We start from the raw sequence: 20,014 nt of genomic DNA on the forward strand, positions 1-20,014 counted from the left end.
ATGCTATGAGAACCGCCATTAGAGAATTCACACATGGGGAAGGAGAAACTTTCCACGAGGCATGGGAACGCTTCAATGAATTTCTTAGGAAGTGTCCTCACCATGACATGCCTAAATGACAATTGGTCCAATTCTTCTTTGAAAGCTTATCGGACAATTATAAAGGCATGGTTGATGCTTCAATGGGAGGTTCTTTGATAAGCGCCGAATATTGCATATTCAAGCGCCCTTAATTGCATTATTTAAGTCCATTGTTTGTTTAATTATGTAGATTACCTTCATATGCACGTTTTTTCATATTTTCAGGTTCATTGGCCAAAAAGAATCAAGAAGGATGCTTTGTGGAGTTTTGAACATCAAAGGTCACAATGCTGAATTTCTGGCAGCAGTGGAATCTGGACTTTGCTTGCCATTTTGACCTTGAAAACTCAAGAACTGGACTTCCATCATAACATAAAATATTTAGAGCTCTGAATCAGCTTTCCAAATATTCAAGCGGTTCATCATACAGAGTTCATAGCAGAGAGTTATGATCTTCTTACCAGAGGTGCGCAGAACTGCCTGGCAGCAATGAAATTCTACCTTGATCTTCATTTTCGACCAACCATACTTGAGAATTGGATCTCCACCAAAACATGAAGTATTTAAAGCTCTGAATTAGCTCTCCAAATCTTCAAACAGTTCATCATTCGTAGTTTGGAGCACAAAGTTATGGCCATTTCATCAAAGTAGGTCCGGGCGGAGCAAGGCAAGAATGGAGCATTCTGCTCCAATTTCGAGTGCTCGAGCCCTTATTTCGAGTGCTTGAAATTAGGGCAGAACTGCATCCGGAAATGGCCCATTTTCAGCCACTTGCATCTTGGGTTCCTCAATTCTAATTTTCCTCTTTAATGGTTGGTTGGAGATGTTGGTTGGTAGGGGTTTTTAGAGGCTTATCTCTAGAAGATAAGGGAGGGAGGCCACACAAGATATTAAGCTTCATTCTATAAGATTAGAGGAGAGAGAAGAGAGCAAGAAAGAGGAGTTCTTCAAGCCAGCACAAGGGAGCACAAAAATGGAGTTGGATGCCTTGCTTCCTCCTTCATCTAGAGCTACCATGGGTAACTAAACCTCTTCTTAGGGAGTTGATGTAACCCTTGTCAAGTAAATATGTATTAATTGTATTTATATTTGGGGAACTTTGCATTTATGTAACAAGTTGTTTAATCTAGAGATACACTTTGATATATTTGGGTTTCATTCCATATTTAATCTTGTAGAGACTCTTTTCTTGTCTTAGAAATTGTTTCTTCATGATTATGCTACTTACATCTTTATAGTGAGAATGAAGATGAGATTATACAATGGTTTTAATGGCATTTTGTCTAAGAAATTTAATAGTCCATGGCTTAGGGAAACCTTTGATGGATTATGGCTTAGTTATTGACTTCATGTGCACTTACCACACAAATTGAGGACTTTGATAGTTCATAACTTAGGAAGGATACTTCATTCTATACCCTAGTTTAGATAGATGACTTATGCCAACCTTTGATGGATTATACTTAATTCTTGAATGTGTGAACTTCTTGAAGATATTGTAGTTGTCTTGCATTTCTACATATCATGGTTGCATGTATACTTTGTTCCCCAAGTTAGTTGCAATTAGGCATGTTTATATGGCTTGTGGTGAAGTCAATTCCCTAGTCTCTTCTCTATTGTTCTATCTCTTTACTTCCTAGCACACTATTGTTTTATGCACTTTGAATTCCTAGTTTAGTGACCATCAAACAAACCCTTATTACCCCTTATCATTCTAAGAACAATTCTAGACACTTAGGTTGCCATAGACTAGCGCAGTCCCAGTGGTTTGACTTACCCGACCAATAGCTCTATTTTACAATGATTCGTGCTATTGCGAAGGTTGATGTTTAATTGACCAACCGATCAATTTTTGGCGCCGTTGCCGGGGACTGCAAACGGTTTAGCGACCAAAGTTCTAAGGTTAAATTTAGTTTGATTGTGAATACTGTGTTTTGTGAATATTTCTTGTGTGGTTTAACCATTTTTGTGTTGTAAGTGAGATTCTAGGAACTCGAAGCTCGCCGTGGGGAATGCTAGCAAATTGTAAGTCTAGAGGACCCCAGGTAAGTCTCTTGACCTTCTAGTTTCGAATTGTGGATATTGTGCATGCGTTAAGCTTAGAAGTAGTTAAATTGCAAGCCCTTGTCGAGGCTATTTCAATTGTGTATTTTCAATTCCAAACATCGGTCCTTGTCGTGGCCATTTTAATTTTTGTCTTGATAATTGAGGAGAAAGGGAATATCATTGTATGTGGAGTTGATGATAAAGAATTGTTGTGTTGATTATGTTGTGTGTTGTTGATGTTTAACTCTTAGATGGAGAATAATTATCTCCCAACTCAATTCTACACACCACATGCGTTTTGTGCTTTTTGCTCTAGTAATACACATCATACAAGAGATTGTCTTCCAACGAGACAATTCTCGAATTTTTATCTAGAGCAACCAAATGAAAATTTCTTTGAACCGGGTAGTGAACCATACTTCAATGGTTATAACTCGGGTTGGGGAGACCAACAAAACTTCTTGTGGCATGACATAGGAAATTCAACCCCACAATCTCATATGCAACCTTTTCAACCCAATGATCATTCTTTCCCGCCCTCTTCTCCTTATCCACCGTCTTCATTGGATGAATTTATTGCTGCCAATGAACAAATGATGGAGTCTTTCCACACGCAAATGATAGAGTCCAATAAGCAAATGTTGGATGACATTGTTGGCATGCAATCCACTACTCATTCTCATTCCCAATCTAGAGTAGAGTTAGATGACCAAATAGCCCAAATTCAACAAATGGTTGATGCTCTAAATCATGGAAATGAAGAAGAATTTTCCATTGAACTTGTGGCCAATCCAAAAGAAAATTCTATGAATGATGAGATTACTCCCCAGTAACTTTCATCATGAGAATGATCAAGTGGTCATCACATATGAAAATGATGAAATGGTGGTTGAAAATCAAATTGTTGCCACTCATAAAATGGAAGAATTTGTGGTTAAAAATGAGGAAATTAATGATGATGAGATTGTATCCTATAAAAATCCAGCACAGCCCCTACATAATCCCTTGCTTGATGCACCTCCTTTAATGGAGGATCCTCTAAAAACATGCTTAGCTCATTTTAATTATGAGGATTTTAATGTTGACAATTCCATTTCGGAGGTGAATTCTTTGCTTAATATTCATCCACCTATTCATTCTCTTCCTTGGTCAACATCAAATGTATCTCTTTCTTGGGAGCTTGCATCTCATCCCATTCCCTCACTTGAGTTGTCTCAAGTTGTTGAGCCCGAACCGCCGGATAAGTGTGAGGAGGGTGTTGAAATTCTGAAGGATAACTTGTTGAGCATTCCCGTGCTCAATATGACCCTTCATAAGTCATTGCTTGGTGCACCCTCACCTAATCAATCTTCCTATAATCCAAAACAGCCCCATAATCCAAAGTTCTTCATTGAGGATGAAGAGTGGATTGAGGTCTTTCCATTACCTCTTTCCAACTTTTGTCTTCAAGCTCTTTTTCTTCCGCTTCCAAAAGAACTTTCTTATTTAGGGAAGCTTGAATCTCTTGAGAGACATGGTATAGGGTGATGAGGACCAACTTGATCTCGGTGCGTCTAGCTATCGATGTTAAATTTAGCACTCATGGGAAGCAATTCTTCCAATTTCCATGCTTCCCTTGTCTTCAATTGCTCGTGCCTTGAAATTTTCTGGGAAACGGTTTAGAAAAGCCAAAAGTTTAATTTTTCTGGAAATATTTTTAGTTGTGTTCCACAATTTTAGACTGGCCTCTTAGATTATCTCAATTCTCACTTTCATTCCTGGAAGTTTCTATCTTAATGCATTAACATGATTCTTGCAAACTTTGAGAATTTTCTCAAAATCATCCATGTATTGGAGAGATTGTGTGCAATTTAAAAATTTTCTTAATTTCATCCAGGCATTAGAAAAGAGGTTAAGCAATTTAAAAAAAATTTCCAGAAATTTTCCATGCATTGGATTGAAATGAAGTTGCAAAGTTTTAAAAAAATTTCCATGCATTTGAGATGATGTGCAATTTCAAATTCTTTCTACTAAATTCATCCAAGCATTAGAGAAAAATTGCATAGTCTGAAAAATTTTCAAAATTTTCCATGCATTGCAATGAAGTGTAGAGTTTAACAATTTTCCATCCTTGCATTGGAATGGAATGAAGTTCAAAAGTTTGAGAATTTCCTATGCATTAGAAAGCAGTTGCAAAGTTTTCAAACTTTTTCTAAGAATCCATCCATGCATTGGATTGGAATAATGCATGCAAGGTTTGAAAATCCATCCATGTATTACTTGGCATAATGTGCAACAGTTGCAAAAAAAATTTCCATTGGCATAATGATTCTAGCTGCCGAGCTCACTGCCTCATTTTCGAGCCCTCTATCTCCCATTTGGAGTGCTCGAAAACTCCATGAAACTTCTCAACCCATTCCGCGGCCACTGCCCTCACTTCGAGCACTCTAATTCCATGCTTCGAGTGCTCGAAATTTTCATGCACCATTTGGAGTGCTCAAGCACACACTCACCTTCTAACCATCCCTCATCTCTCATAACTCACCTCACCAAACCATCACCCTTACCAGCTCTCGGCATCAACCATCTTCCCCATCTCCCTCACCTGCAAACCACCAACTCAACCTCAACCCCACACACCACCCTCCTCCCTCTCGGCAACTCTCCAACCAACCCACATCAACCCACAACCATGCATGCACAACCATGCATGCACAACCTTCATCTCAAACGCATCAACCTCACCTCACCATGCATGCAACCCACAACTCACCACCATCAACCCCCCAACCTTCCTCATCTCTCTCGGCAAACCTCAACCCATCAAACCCACCCTCACCACCTTGCTTGACTCACCACTCTCGACCAATCACCACCTCACTACCACATCTCCCTCACTCACTGCTAAGACTTCGAGCACTTGAAGTCCCATTTCGAGTGCTCGAAGTGTGAACCAACTACACCATCCTCACAATCCCGAACCCACTGCCCAAAACTCGAGCACTCCAACTCCCATTTGGAGTGCTCGAGCCCAACACCAACCACTCATCCCTCTTAACCGAGCCTCACCAACATCCATACAAGCCAACCAACCCACACACAGCCCATCTTTCCCTCTCTGCAACTCAACCACTCCATCCCTCCATAACTAAACCACCATACAAGGAAATGCATTCATGCATGCACCACCACTTCCACCCCATATTTCCCACCATGCATGCATGCATGCACCTCTCCATACATGCTTATCCATTTCCTTCCACTCCCCATGCATGCTTACCCACCCATCCATCAATCTCTCATCCACATCTTCCATTAACCACAAATAATGGGCCTTGTGTTCCCCGTTGTTGGGTAAGTGTCTAACCCTCTTTTTCTTTCAATTTTTGATCAATGGAGGATGGGATTGCTTGTGTGAAGGATTTGTGATTGTTTGAGAGTTGTGTATTGCATTTGCAGGGCCAAATTTTTGGATTTTCTCATCTCTAATCAACCTTTGGCCCTCTTCCTTTTTGTCTTGCACACCACGTGTTTGACGAATTGCCTAATCCAACTTCATCTCTCTAAATGCACGGCTTTTGGCATTATTTTGTTTTCCATTTTAAAGTTATGACTCATGTGTGCCAATTTGTATTTTGTATGGATTTTTACTTTGCAATAACATTCATCTTAGTGCTTTCATTTCTGTTTTGATTTTTCTTAAAAGACCTATGCTTTTACCTGTGTATATTCGTTGTATTTTGATAGGTCTTCATGTCCAAGTTTGGGGGACGCAGTTGCGCACTCACATAGCTGAACATCTTCGCCTTTGTCACTCCACTTGGTATTATTGTTCCTTTCCCACCTCTCTGCGCTTATTTTAATGTACTTGTCTTCTCACATTGAGGACACTGTGTCGTTCAAGTTTGGGGGTGCATCAAAGCATTCTTGGCATAGTTTTGGTATCATATTTTTGTAAAGCAATGATAGTGTAACTTGGAACTTGTCGGAGACAAAGCATATGTTTAATACCTTGTGTATAGAAGCAATTGACATTTTTGAAAATAAAGAAAAATTTGAGTTGAAATGATCATGTAGATTCAAATTAGTCTGTATAAATGTCTCAATTAGATTCTTGCTGGATTTACACTCTTATAAGCTTCACAATGCACAGATGCACATTGGAAACTTAACTGTGAGGCATGCAACTTGATCAACCTTGACCTTGGCCTAGTTAATCTGATTTGATGAACCTGATAGATGAATATCTTTGGCATAATTTAAGTTGGACCTAAAAAAAAAAAAAAAAAAAACTGAGAAAGAAAGAAAAAAATGACCAGTTGACGTTCGTAGCCTTTCCAACTCGAGCTATTAAGCCCTAGGAGTGTCTCTACACTTAGCACCCTAAAGCCGTCTGGTTTGGGAGTTGTTGGCCTAACGCTTGCTACAAGGGTTGGTTAGAAAGCTTAAAGGACTTAAACATTGCACGGTCATTCAAAAAAAAATTGTAATAAGCATGGTTCGCTGGAGTTCGGAGCCTTTCCAACTAGAGCTATTAAGCCCTATGGAGTGTCTCTACACTTAGCACCCTAAAGCCGTCTGGTTTGGGAGTTGTTGGCCTAACACTTGCTACATGGGTTGGTTAGAAAGCTTAAGGGACTTCAGCATTGCACAACCATTCTATGGTTCGCTTAAGAGTTACAATAAATTGTCAACAAGCAACAAAAGTTGTCTTGTAAATAAAATCATCTCTTAGGGACCTCATTTAAAGGGGAATTCAATGATTTGAAAACTTGTGCCTTGGAATTGAAAAAGAAAGTAAAAGCCGCATGTTGAGAATCCAATTCACTTTCACTGAAGTAGAGTTGATTTCCATTTAAGAGATGACAATTGAGTTATTTATATGGACGATGATGTTGATCCATGCATGTTGAAATGGTTTTTGTAAATTTTTGTATCAAAGCTTCATATATGCATGGTAGTTTTCCCAATGACCCCGTCTCCAGCTCTTTGTCTGTTTCAAGTTGTATTTGAGCTATGTATATATTTATTTTTGCTATGGTTGATATTTTTGTTTTAGCATTCCCATGTTTTTCATTCCATCAAGTTTTTCATTTTGGTTTTGCTAAGGGACTAGCAAAATGTAAGTTTGGGGGTGTGATAAGCGCCGAATATTGCATATTCAAGCGCCCTTAATTGCATTATTTAAGTCCATTGTTTGTTTAATTATGTAGACTACCTTCATATGCACGTTTTTGCATATTTTCAGGTTCATTGGCCAAAAAGAAGCAAGAAGGATGCTTTGTGGAGTTTTGAACATCAAAGGTCACAATGCTGAATTTCTGGCGGCAGTGGAACCTGGACTTTGCTCGCCATTTTGACCTTGAAAACTCAAGAACTGCACTTCCATCATAACATGAAAGATTTAGATCTCTGAAACATCTTACCAAATCTTCAAGTGGTTCATCGTTCGGAGTTCGGAGCAGAGAGTTATGATCTTCTTACCAGAGGTGCGCAGAACTGCCTGGCAGCAATGAAATTCTGCCTTGATTTTCATTTTCGACCAACTATCCTTGAGAATTGGATCTCCACCAAAACATGAAGTATTTAAAGCTCTGAATTAGCTCTCCAAATCTTCAAATGGTTCATCATTCAGAGTTCGGAGCACAAAGTTATAGCCATTTCATCAAAGTAGGTCCGGGCAGAGCAAGGCAAGAATGGAGCATTCTGCTCCAATTTCGAGTGCTCGAGCCCTTATTTCGAGTGCTCGAAATTAGGGCAGAATTGCATCCGGAAATGGCCCATTTTCAGCCACTTGCATCTTGGGTTCCTCAATTCTAATTTTCCTCTTTAATGGTTGGTTGGAGATGTTGGTTGGTAGGGGTTTTTAGAGGCTTATCTCTAGAAGATAAGGGAGGGAGGCCACACAAGATATTAAGCTTCATTCTACAAGATTAGAGGAGAGAGAAGAGAGCAAGAAAGAGGAGTTCTTCAAGCCAACACAAGGGAGCACGAAAATGGAGTTGGATGCCTTGCTTCCTCCTTCATCTAGAGCTACCATGGGTAACTAAACCTCTTCTTAGGGAGTTGATGTAACCCTTGTCAAGTAAATATGTATTAATTGTGTTTATATTTGGGGAACTTTGCATTTATGTAACAAGTTGTTTAATCTAGAGATACACTTTGATGTATTTGTGTTTCATTCCATATTTAATCTTGTAAAGACTCTTTTCTTGTCTTAGAAATTGTTTCTTCATGATTATGCTACTTACATCTTTATAGTGAGAATGAATATGAGATTATACAATGGTTTTAATAGTCCATGGCTTAGGGAAACCTTTGATGGATTATGGCTTAGTTCTTGACTTCATGTGCACTTACCACACAAATTGAGGACTTTGATAGTTCATAACTTAGGAAGGATACTTCATTCTATACCCTAGTTTAGATAGATGACTTATGCCAACCTTTGATGGATTATGCTTAATTCTTGAATGTGTGAACTTCTTGAAGATATTGTAGTTGTCTTGCATTTCTACATATCATGGTTGTATGTATACTTTGTTCCCCAAGTTAATTGCAATTAGGCATGTTTATATGGCTTGTGGTGAAGTCAATTCCCTAGTCTCTTCTCTATTGTTCTATCTCTTTACTTCCTAGCACACTATTGTTTTATGCACTTTGAATTCCTAGTTTAGTGACCATCAAACAAACCCTTATTTCCCCTTATCATTCTAAGAACAATTCTAGACACTTAGGTTGCCATAGACTAGCGCAGTCCCAGTGGTTCGACTTACCCGACCAATAGCCCTATTTTACAATGATTCGTGCTATTGCGAAGGTTGATGTTTAATTGACCAACCGATCATTCTTATATAGACCGGCAAGAGGAAGACGTGTGGCGTCTTTATGAGAGCATGAGTGAAAACTCTTTGCATAGAACATTGTCATCTAGGAATGGTAGAAATTCTCAAGGTAGGAAGAGTGTTGGCTTGCATCAAGTTGACCACCCAAATGATATAACCGCCGAGATGAAGTCTTTATCTCAAAAGTTTGATCAATTGATAAATCAAAACTTGGCGAATCAAGTGTCTTCCTTTCCTAACCATTCTCCTAGAGCTCAAAATGAATCATGTATGACTTGTTCTAGTGTTCTTCATTCTACTTCTAATTGTCCTCATGGACAAATTCAAAATGAACCCATTGAGCAAGTTAATGCAACATTTGTGAACCAAGGGAACAATCCTTATGGTAACCATTACAATCCCGGTTGGAGGAATTATCCTAATTTTTCTTGGAAAAACCAAGGGGAGGGCTCAAACTCTTCCCAAGGCGGTTTTCAAGGGAAATACATTCCACCTCCACTTCAAAACCAAGGATCCCAAGGTTCAAGACCATATAACTCATAAGGAAATCAATTTGTTAATTCTCATTTTCCTAACCAATCATATTCTCAAGGAAATTCTAGAGGTTCCGCTTTTGAGGAAAAGGTTTTAAATGCTTTGGGCACTCTAGAAGCAAATACTCAATTGTTGCATTCTCATTCTCAATCAATTGCCAAGCTAGAAACCCAAGTAGGGCAAATAGCTGAAACAGTTAATGCTAGAGAGAAGGGAAAGATGCACATGAATGCCCCAATCAAACAACAATGTGTTGTAGAAACCAAATCCTCATTGGAAGGGCATAATGTTGAGCATGTCAATGCGGTAACAACCTTGATAAATGGTAGGGTAGTAGACAATCAAGTTAGAATGCCTAATGAAGAGAGTGAACCGGTACAACCTCAAGTTGTCACCCGTCCCGTTCCACACACTATTCCTCCTTCATTGCATGTGCATGATCTTGAGAATGAGAAGCCCTCAAATTGTGAGTTGAAAGATGATTTCCAAAGAGATTCATTGAAAACAGTGTTGAAAAATGTGTTTGAGAAAAGTTCTTTGAAAAATGTTATTCATGATTCTTCTTTGAAAAGTGATTTGAAATCCAATGAATTGAACAAGTCCAATGCGGAGAATTCTTTGAAAGAAAATGCTGAAAGAGTTTTTGAAAAAGCTCCATTTCCGGACGCCTTGAAATGGTCCATTTCAAAAAAAAGGTAATAAACCAAGAACAATGAGATAACGGATATGTTTAGGCAAGTCACAGTCAATCTTCCACTTTTGGATGCAATTAAGCAAATTCCGGCTTATGCCAAATTCTTGAAGGACTTATGCACCCAAAAGCGGAAGAACAAGAGCCAAACATCAAAGAAAGTGGTCTTAACCCAACAAGTGAGTTCCATTCTACAACACAACACTTTGCCAAAGTTTAAGGACCCCGGTGCACCTACAACATCTTGTGTCATTGGTGAACATGTCATCAACCGGGCACTTCTTGACTTAGGGGCTAGTGTTAACCTTCTTCCCTATTCGGTTTATGTCAAATTGGGCCTAAGTGAATTAAAACTGACGTCGGTGGTTTTACAACTTGCCGACCGATCCATTAAGAAGCCTAGGGGGATAATTGAGGATGTGTTGATTAAGATTGATAAGTTCTTCTTCCCGGTTGACTTTGTCGTCATTGACACGGAACCGGTGCCCAATCCAAAGAACCAAATTCCGGTTATCCTTGGCCGCCCTTTCTTGGCAACCTCAAATGCCAACATAAATTGTAGGACGGGGATAATGAAGATTTCTTTTGGGCATATGAGAGTGAAGTTGGACATCTTTAACCCCACACCCAATCCATTTGACAAATATGAGGAAGAGGTTAATGTGGTAGAGGAATATCATGATCTTGCTTGTGAAATGAATGAGCTTTTGTGTATGAACAATGTTTCAAAGCCTTCATCTTCATCTTCAGCATTGCATACAAGAAAAGTGATTTTGAACTCTTGTTGTGAAAGGGCGTGGAAGCCCAAGGAAAGTTTTGACAAGGAACTCAAGACGTCTTTTGAGTTTACCCCAACAAGTTCTTCCAAGAACCATTTGTTGGGAGTGACTCGAAACATCTCTCATCCTAAAAAGGAGGGGATGCATTGCAAGATCTTTAATCCAGGTTAAAAGAACCATAGGTCTTGCTAGAGACGTTAAAGACTAACACCGAAATTCGTAGGATGTCAAACCCTATTCCTCCCTCATTTCTATCTTGCATTTTGATTCTTGCGAAGTCTAGATACTATTTTTGTGGTTCATATACATTGAAAGGAACTGAGTAAGGGATTGCATGAGCATTTAAGTCATTTTGAGCATTTAGGCATAATTTCGATCGATCCAAGTTTTGGTTCGATCGATCCAACTATGGACTCGATCGATCCAGCTCTCATTTTGCACCCAACACTTAGAAAAATTTTGGACCTGCATCCAAATTCCAAAATGCATGCTCTCTGGATCTCCAAATTTTCATAAGTTCGATCGATCGTAAACCATTTCGATCGATCGAACTACCTTTCGATCGATCCAAAATGTGGTTCGATCGATCATGAGTCCCAACACTTAGAAAAATTTTCAGGCCTCATCCATTTTTCAAAAATGTATGCTCTCGGGACTTTTCAAAAATTTTCATGTTCGATCGATCGAATTCCAAGTTCGATCGATCCAAGGTTCCACACGTGTCAACTCTTGAGCCCTCAAACTTGTACATTCTTTATCCTCTTCGATCGATCGAAATCTTTCTTCGATCGATCGAAATTTGCATCTCATTAATTTAATTTCCTTTGATTTTTCAAAATTCGAAATTCAAAAAAAAAATAAATAAATAAATAAATAAATAAATAAAATAAAATAAAATTTTAGAGTAGAGATCTAGGTTCGATCGATCCAACTTAATGTTCGATCGATCGAACTCTGCATATCGTGTTTTTAAAATAAAACCGAGTTGGATCGATCCAACTTCGAAACAAACCCTAACCCTAAGTCTCCCTCTCTCTCAATCTCAAGCTCAATCCGGCCAACCTCCATTCCAATCATCTTCCTCATCTCCGGCGAGCCAATTCCGGCAAGGTAGAGCTTTATTTTCACCGCGGCTTTGCCCTCTCTCTCTTATCTCATCCCTCTCGGTTTTGAGGTAAACCGTGAGCCATTTCTTGATTTAAAAGTTTAATCGATGCATGATTCATGATTTTCTATATTGATTTATGTTGTATGTGTATTAATCATCCATTTTGAAGCATCAATTTCATGATTATGATATACATATACACACATGCATTCGGCCTAACCAAAATGGGGATTTTTTATTTGATTTGGCATTTGGGGAGTGTTTGGGTGTTGAGGATTGGATGTTTGGTGTGTAGATGGGCCCACAAACACGTTTGTGTGGGCCCCGTGCTCTAGATCTCACAGATCTGCGACTTTTCAGATTCGGCATTCGTATAGTTCGATCGATCGAACTTGTGCTTCGATCGATCGAAGTAGTGAACTTCATTTCACTATCTTCGATCGACCCAACCTGTGCATTTTCATGCTTCAATCGATCCAAGTGTTGGATTGATCCAATTCACTTCGATCGATCCAACTTTTGAACATTTTTCACTTCGATCGATCGAAAATTTTCGGTGATTGATCGAACTTTCAAAGATCACACATTCACACTCCATTCATCTTGTGTCGTCTTCATGCTATCTTTATATGTACAATGCCTGTGATATTCCACATTGGATGCATTTCATACCTACATTGCTTAGCATGACTCACATTTCATCATTATCATAGATTCATGTCATCCATAATTTGTCTATCTTATTTGACATACATGTTTCTATTATGCATTTAAATTCTTATATATCTGGCACTGACTTATATATTGAAATTTTCTTGTCTTTTTACAGATCATGCCTCCGCAGTTCAAGACAGTAGCCAAGCGATCTTCGGGGCCACAGCAACCCCGCCGACATATACGGCCCAGGATAGAGATGGTTGCAGAGCCATCTCATGCTCAGGAGGAGCCCACACAGGCTACTCCCCCTCAGTCCCCATCCCACGAGGCTGAGGAGGGAGCTGACCACGTGTCATCTACATCCCAGGCTCCTCCAGCCTTCACACCATCACCTTCTCCTACGCGCCATCAGGCAGATGTAGCCGCCATGCCATCACCGCAGCCACCTCTACCGGCTCAGCGCCGTGACCAGTTGCTGCCGAGATATGCAGCCATGACCGTGGCTCAGGAGTCGTACTTCGATACTGCGTACTTCTCCGAGTTTATCCTGACCCGGTCTAGCTATTAGGATATCATGCAGCGGGGCCTCTCAGCCATCCTTGCCCCAGTCACCGGCCTTGTATACCCGCGACTGGTGCGGCTATTCTTTCAGCATCTCCTGCCCTCACCACGATCTACCGCAGAGATGATCACTACAGTGGACAGCCATGAGATTGTCATCACAGTTGACACTCTGGCCCGTGCTTGCCGGTGCCCACACCGGTGTCCACCTGAGCTTGCAGAGACATACCCGAGGCTGCATAGGCCTTCATTTTCTGACATGGCTGTCTCCTTGACAGGCCATCATGCCGGTGGTCAGACATTCGCCACCAGGACCTTCTTACCTGACGACCTCTGGTTCATCGACACAGTTCTCTTCCAGAACATTTACATGGTGGGCCACAAGATCCAGAGGCGTCATGATTACTTGACAGCTCTTTAAGCTTTTTACACGGGCTGCTGGGTATCTATCCCAGCCCTCATCTAGAGCGTGATGAGGTTGCTGTATGATTCTTTCATTTCCAGGGAGGACCCTAAGCGGTCCAAGGTCCTGCCCTTCGGACACCTCATCACACAGATCCTTCTTGACCAGCGCTACAGAGTGCCCCCAGATGAGGAGCCCCTTGCACGGTCCAGCTTCTATGGGAGGAGCGACTGGAAGAAGAGCTACAATGCTCTTATTCGGAGTCTTCAGGAGCCAGCTGTAGAGGCAGCAGCTGAACTAGAGGAGGAGGAGGCAACCCAGGCACAGCCGGCACCTACAGCAGTAGCAGATATCGCAGCGGACGAAGCACCAGTCGGTCCGGCTGCCGATCGCATGGACATTGACCTGGAGTGACCTGCGGAGGAGTATGACGATGCTGCAGATGATGCTGATGCCGATGATACCAGTGATCGAGCCACTGCTCAGGAGTGAGTTCGGGAGTCTTCTTCAGAGGCATCTCTGCCTGAGTCTCCAATTCCCACTCCCGGATTCGGAGCACGCTTGCAAACACTGGAGGAGGATGTTGCAGCCATGCGAGCCGACATCACTGCCCACCGAGCTGAGTTCACCTCTTTCAGGGCGGATGTTATGGCTTGCTTTGCCGATCTCTCCAGCTGACTCCCTGCACCTGCACCCACACCTGCACCTCCAGCCATTGCAGATCTTCACGATCAGGCCTCCTGAGACTCCACTTCCAGTTGTTCTATGCTTTCATTTCTTTTATTCTGGATCTGTATTATACTGTCACTGTTACTGTATTATACTTTGTGGCCGGTCTGTCGGCTTTATTATTTTCTTGCTGTACCTGCACTTTATATTCTCTATATATTGCTTTTTGATTATGGATGTCTCTTAGTATCTCATATTTGTATGTTTGACTCCATTAGGTACACCACAGTGACTTCAGTGAGAGAGTGCTGCCCAATTTTTCAGGACCACTCTTACACCTCTCTCTCTATTCTCTATTTATCCCATTTTACACTTGCATGTCCACTGTGCACTGATTATCCTATCTTGTTATCTAATGAGTTTATCCGAGTGCAAACTTTTCAGGACCACAGTTTATCCCAAGTTTGGGGGGGCCATGCCACCCACTTTGGATATTTCTATCCCGATCATTCATGTCTACAGCACTGGTATACTCTTTCCTTTGTTCTCTTCACACATTGAGGACAATGTGCAGTTTAAGTTTGGGGGTATTGGTGTATGTTTCAGTGTTGCTTTAAAATTCAAATTTTGAGCATGTCTTGTGTATTTGAGGGATATTTCTATACTTGGTCCATTTCTAGCTATGATTTTGATCTTTTGAGGACTATATTGCTTAAAATTTAAAAATTGCTTGACTTGAGAGTCCAATACTCCTTGTATGCCTTGAGGATGCCATTTAGGAGTAAATTTTTCAAAAGATTGATATCTTGCTTGCATTTGTGGTCCACATCATCCTGATTTGTGATTGTTTTGAGATTCATTCTAGGATTCTACACTAGCACTGGCGTACGCTAGCATTCAATTGTGGGGTACATGCTTTGTTGATTATTGAATTGGTTATATCCCAATTGGCCTAGTAGTGCATTGAAAGCTTTCATTCTTGATAAAGGTGGATAACAACCTCTTTTCATTGAGTAGCCGAGATTCTTGCCTCATTAAGTAGTGAACTTCTCGCCCCGAAAGGTAGAGGGCCCAAACTCTAGGTTAATAATTGAAAAAAAAAAAGAAAGTTGCAAAAGCAATAAAAGTGAGGACTTCTCCCAAAAGGCGAGAAGTGGGAAATGATTAGATGGATGTTGTCTTGATTTGTAACCTAGTTGATTTGAGTTTGTAAGTCCATTGGGGTGTCTTAACACCTAATGCCCTAAAACCATCTGGTTTGGGAGTCATTGACCTAAAGCTCGCTACATGAATCTTCTAGAAAGCTTAAGAGATCAACACATTGCACAATATTTCCATCTTTGATCCTAAAAAAAAAAAAAAAAAAAAAAAAAAAAAAAAAAAAAAAAAAAAGAAAAAGAAAAAGAGTGAAAAGAATAAGCGCACCTAGAACAATAAAGCTTTAATAAAAGGTCCACTCTCTTATCTTGATGATCAGTACTAGATTTGTGTGCTAGTTTGAGGGTAAGGATGTGATTACTTCTCTAGTTGGCTAAGATAGCAACAGACTTGATGCCGGACCTCTAACATGGATTCTAGACTTGTTTCGATTTTCATGATCATTTTCTTGATATGTGGAGGACCATACTTGCTTGGTTGATATTGAAATTTTGGGAGATTGCTTAGAAATGGTTGAAAAATTACATACTTGAGGTAGTTTTATCCCAATGCTTGTTTGCAATATTGGTGCCTCTTTTGAAAGAATGAGCTTAATGTTTGTGGGTACCATTTCTGGAAACCCTCACCAGACTTTACTCGTCCACTAGGGGTAACCTAGGGGTTTAAAAGGCTTGTTACATATGCTAAATGCAATCGTGTTCCCTACGAAAATGGTGTTATCATTTTACTTACTTTCCAGTTTATACTCGTATAGTTGTTTATTTCATTCCTTTACTTCTTAGTTCATTGCTAGGGACTAGCAATATTTAAGTTTGGGGGTGTGATGAGTACTGAAAAGTACGCATTTAAACCCGTTAAGCTTAAGCATTCTAGTACCTTTATCTATCTTACTTTGCCGTTTTAAACTTATTACATGTTATTTATATTTTTAGGCACTAATCCCAAAATTGAGCTAACTCAGCCAAATAAGAGCTTAATTGAAGCAATCCTGAGATAAACCAAAGGAGGGAGCGATCGATCCAACTTAGAGTTCGATCGATCGAACATCTATGATCGATCACAGTACTTCTCGATAGATCCAACCTTGGCCTTTGCTGAAATTCAAAGTTCGATCGATCCAACATCACCTTCGATCGATCGAACCCTATTTTGTCCTATTCAAATGATTGATCTTATACACAGCTATACGCCTACCAACCACTTTTGTCTTTTTCCCCATAAATATCTTGAAAATATCCCAGCCTTGTCATTATCCGGAGGAGTCAGACCACTTCGATCGATCCAAGATGCAGTTCGATCAATCGAACCCATTTTCGATCGATCCAAGTTAAGGTTCGATCGATCGAACTTCCTCCAGCGAGAAAAAGTTAAAGTCCAGCTCATTTATTCTGTCCTTCATCCAATCATTGGAGAATATGCCTTGCATGACCACAGCTCATCATAAGGTGTATTTGACCTACCTATATAAGGAATATGATACACTCTTTGAGTAAGACTCTTGTCACACATTGAAAATCATCTTGGAGGCTATTCTTGGAGAGGAAGAAGGGAGGAAGCTAGAGCAACCATTGGAGGAGATCTTCACCAACAAAGAGCAGCCATGGAGTTAGCCCTTGAGGGTTGGATCATCACTACTATGAGTGGCTAGACATCCTCTTGGGGCTAGAGTTAGCCCCAAGCATGCTTTCTATACTCTAATCTTGTGTATTATTGAGGGATTAGTGTTGTATGATACATCTTGATATTCATGTACATATAAATCTTGATTATTTCATGGTTTGTATGGTTTAATGCTTCCAATTGACTATTCTATTCTTTCCATATGTCTATGTATGCTAGAGTAGGATATTCATGTGCTTATCCCTAGATTTAGTGTTTTTAATGCATGTCTATGTGTATTGATGCTATAGATTTAGAGATTATCAAGATGATATGCTTAATGAATGTTATTTTGGTTCATTTGATGGTTTATGCCTATTCTTGATGGTTTGTGCCTCTCCCCTAGTCTAGATAGCTTTATTTTCATGCTAGTAGTGTAGATTTAGTGTAGTGGTAGTGTAATGTTAGATGGGAGGACAATCTACTCTTGATGTTTGATGTTCCATGCTTGTGAGTCCAAATGGCATATTCCTCTAATATTGTGTTGTATGTGGATTGTGAGCTTAATGAAGGATTAATGACTTGTTTTGATCTATTGTGCTATCCCCATGTTGTCTAGACAATATATGCTCTATTGTTTAGATATATTGTGCTCTTCACATGATGTTTAGACAATACTTGCTTGATTTGTCATCCTTACCCATTGAATCAACCTAATGCACACACACCCTTATCATATTGCAACACATCCATTACCCTCAATTGATCACTTGTTAGTAGTATAGAAAGTATTGCTTGGTAGTGATCTCCACACCCCAAGACCTCTCTCTCTCTTGTTTACTTCATATTATTTTATTTAGTTGAATTCAATTTAGCTTAATCAACCAACCAATCAATTGTGTGATCACTCGACCTACTAACCCTAATTACCATAGTTTCACAATCGTTTCACAATTCGATACACCATCAAATCCCTTGGGACGATCCCTACTCGCCCTATCTATATTTTTTATAGAGAAAGGTAGTTGTGGCTTTCTATAAATGTAAAACTTGGCCACCTCCTAAATTCACAACTCTTCAAGCTTTGTTGGTTGTGGCGACTCCATCAAGGAAACCAACATCAATGCGGTGACTACCTTGAGAAGTGGAAAGATTGTGGACAACCAAGTGGGTATATCCAATGAAGAGAGTGAACTAGTGCAACCACAAGTTGACACCCATCCCGTTTCATATCCTATTCCTCCTTCATTGCATGTGCATGACCATATAAATGAGAATGTGTTGAAAAATGATTTCGAAAAGAGAAATTTGCAAAATGATTTGAAACTTCTTGTGTTGAAGAGACTTTAAAGAACAATTGTAAAAAGGTTTTTGACCCAAAAGCTCTATTTCCGGATGCCTTAAAAAGATCCATTTCAAATGACAAGCAAAAGGCCAAAGTAAATGAAATCATGGACGTGTTTAGGTAAGTGAAAGTTAATCTTCCACTTTTGGATGCAATCAAGCAAATTCCGGCTTATACCAAATTGTTGAAAGACTTGTGCAACCAAAAGAGGAAGAACAAAAGCCAAGCACCTAGAAAAGTGGTCTTAACCGAGCAAGCTCAATTTTGCAACATAACACTCTTCCAAAGTTTAAGGACCCCGGTTCGCCTACCACTTCATGCATCATTGGTGATCATATCATTAATCGGGCTCTTCTTGACCTAGGAGCAAGTGTTAATCTTCTTCCATACTCGGTATATATCAAATTAGGCTTAGGAGACTTGAAACCAACGTCGGTAGTTTTACAACTCGTTGACCGATCAATCAAAAAGCCTAGGGGTATCATTGAGGACGTATTGATTAAAATTGATAAATTCTTCTTTCCCGTTGATTTCGTTGTCATTGACAAGGAACCGGTCCCAAATCCTAAGAGCCAAATTCTCGTTATCCTTGGATGTCCTTTCTTAGCAACCGCGAATGCCAACATTAATTGTAGGATAGGGATAATGAAGATCTCATTTGGCCATATGAAGGTAAAGTTGAATATTTTTAATCCAACCCCCAACCCATTTTACAAGCATGAAGAGATTAATGTTGTAGAAAAATGTCATGATCTTAAAAGTGAAGGAATTGAGTTTTTGCGTGAGACCAAAGTTTCAAAAAGTCCATTTTCAACCTTGAAACCAAAGAAAGCTGTTTCAAAATCTTGTTTTGAAAGGGCATGGAAGCCCAAAGATTGTCTTAACCAAGGACCAAAAACGTCTTTTGAGCTTAATCCAACAAGTTCCTTAAAGAACCATTTGTTAGGTGGAGTTCAAAGCACTTATCACCTCATTGAGGAGGGGATGCACTATAAGATGTTTGATCCGGGCTAAAAAAGCCCAACGTCTTGCTAGAGACATTAAAGACTAGCAAGACATTTCGTAGGGTGTCAAAACCCTATTCCTCCCTCATTTCTATCTTTAATTTCATTTCTTGCGAAGTCTAGATATTGGCTTTGGGTTCATATGCATTGCTAGGAATTGTGATTAAGATTGCATGCACTTTTATGTTGAAATTGAGCATTTTGCATAAGTTCGATCGATCTCAAAATGAGTTCGATCAATCGAACTTCCCACCTGCATCAAACCTGCATCCAAATCACTCTCTGTCCAATGGTTTGAACAAAACCTGCATATTTCAGCTCTCTGTCCCATCGTTCGAACTTGTTCTAGATAAATCTAAACTTCTTCGATCGATTTAACTTCATCTTGGATCGATCTGTAGTTCAAACACTTAGAAAAATTTTGAACCTGCATCCACCTGCATCCAAAAGCCTCTCTGTCTCATCGATCGAACATTTCTTCAATTTTATGCATTTTCAATCGATCGAAGGTATTCTGTGATCGGTCTTGGGGAGATCGATCTTTGTTCTTTGTTT

At 39.8% G+C, this 20,014-nt stretch overlaps 1 non-coding gene across 1 annotated transcript; it reads right to left on the reverse strand.

Moving 5' to 3' along the window:
* Positions 1 to 109, reverse strand: LOC132298004 (small nucleolar RNA R71). Its single transcript, XR_009479480.1, has one exon. It is a non-coding gene; the product is annotated as a small nucleolar RNA R71 (small nucleolar RNA).
* Positions 110 to 20,014: the final 19,905 nt, after the last annotated feature.

Source organism: Cornus florida, unplaced genomic scaffold, assembly GCF_030987335.1.
Source record: "Cornus florida cultivar Cherokee Brave unplaced genomic scaffold, ASM3098733v1 CherokeeBrave_3.0.0_Hap2_Chr02, whole genome shotgun sequence".
NCBI lineage: Eukaryota > Viridiplantae > Streptophyta > Magnoliopsida > Cornales > Cornaceae > Cornus > Cornus florida.